The sequence below is a fragment of the Mus pahari genome, chromosome 15 (genome assembly GCF_900095145.1).
Source record: "Mus pahari chromosome 15, PAHARI_EIJ_v1.1, whole genome shotgun sequence".
In the NCBI taxonomy this organism is placed as follows: domain Eukaryota; kingdom Metazoa; phylum Chordata; class Mammalia; order Rodentia; family Muridae; genus Mus; species Mus pahari.
In genome coordinates, this window is record NC_034604.1 from 70,946,540 (window position 1) to 70,948,513 (window position 1,974).

Below are 1,974 nucleotides of genomic sequence, written 5' to 3' on the forward strand. Positions count from 1 at the left end.
AGGCTGCTATGAACATAGTGGAGCATGTGTCCTTATTACATGTTGGAGCATCTTCTGGGTATATGCCCAGGAGAGGTATTGCTGGATCTTCCGGTAGTTCTATGAAGGGCAACATTTAATTGGGGCTGGCTTACATGTTCAGAGGTTCAGTCCATTATCAAGGTCAGAGCATGGAGGCATCCAGGCAGGCGTGGTGCAGGAGGAGCTGAGTTCTACATCTTGTTCCAAAGGCAAACGAGAGAAGACTGGCTTCCAGGCAGCTAAGATGAGGGTCTTAAAGCCCATGCCCCTAGTGACACACTTCCTCCAACAAGGCCACCTCTCCTAATAGTGTCACTCCCTGGACCAAGCATATTCAAACCACCACAGTATCAGAGGCTGACCTTGAGCACAGGAGCCTCCTGCTTCTGCCTCATGAGCATTGATATTCCAGGTAAGAGCCACCATGCACAGGCAGAATGGACTGTTTCTGATGTATGATGGATTGCCAATGTGCTTGCCCGATGACTCATGGGATCTGAAGAAACTAAAGCAATGTAGAACAGACATAATTTTTTTCCAGATTCATATTTACATTGTGCTTTTACAAAACGCCTATCCTTGTTGTTTTTGTTCACCTCTTTAAATGCTGTCGCAGCAGCTTTCTTGCTTCTTCATTATTCTCTGGTTGTCCTGAGCTTGTGATTTCCCTCAGTGCTGTGACAGCAGCTGGTAACACTGCTTACAATGCCAGCCTTGGCGTTAATGCTCACGGGGTGGTTTTAAATGCTACTATGTTTCATCAGCTCTTTCACCTGAGTCCCTCCTGGAGGTAGGAGAGGCCTTAGTGATGGAGAGGCTGAAACTCAGACACCATAGGTCACCCTTCTTCTCCAGGGACAACCTTGGCTTCTGGCTGGCTGGAGCCGTGTCATGATTCTGTCTGGACACTTTTAAGTACTGTTTCTGGTGTCAGCTGTCATAGCTTGAAGTCACCTAGAAGGAGATCCTGAGAGAAGAATTTGAGATCACATAGTGTAGGAAGTGAGTACGTAAAACAGCAGTGGAGGAGGAAATGAGGTTGGGCGGAGAAGGCCATACAGAAAGAACGTGCTTTCAGGGCCGGCAAGATGCTTCAGTCCAAAAGGCTCTTGCCAAACCAGTCTGAGGACCTGAGTTTGACCCTTGGAACTTACGGAAGGAGGAAAGAATTGACTCCTGAATGCCCTTTGAGATCTGTGCACATACATATCTGTGCCACTTGGACACAGAGACAGACAGGCAGGCAGCCCTGACTCTCCCCCTCCCTTGGGAAGTGTGCTATGTCGTCAGTTGCTGTCGTGGGGGACTGCGTTTTAATTTTCCTGGAGGAAACTGGAGAACAGGACAAAGCAGACCAACCCAAGGATGACAGTGTTTGTATCAGAAGGTTGGACCTCTGAAGTGACTTAAAAGAGATTCACTGTCACAGTTCTGGGACTTGCCGTTGGCAATCATGACATAGGCTGGTTCAGTCTGAGGACTATCATGGAGGCATGTGTTGTGGGCCTTTCTCCTTGAATTGTAGACAGCCTTTTCTCTTCCCAGTGTTTTCTTTCTATGTCTATTTCTCTCTCTCTCTCTCTCTCTCTCTCTCTCTCTCTCTCTCTCTCTCTCTCTGACAACAGTNCACTGACGATTCATCCCTAGGCTCTCATCTGCTTCACTCATCTCTCCTGATCAAGTCTCATTCTGAGGTCCTGGGGGTTTGGACTTCAGTGTAAGTGTTTGGGGGAGGGGATACAGTTTAGCTCATGCTTTTATTTTAATGCCGACTCCTAAACTCATCAGTTGAGGGTTGGTCTTGGTTTGCTGTATTTTCCTGACAACCCAGCCTTCCATATAGGTGGTCAAAGTGGGCTCTGACCCAGAGTTGTTGGGTATTGCACACTCAGAAATGTAAACGCTAGTCGAGTGTGGTGGTCCATGCCCATGCCTATAATTCCAGCATTTGGG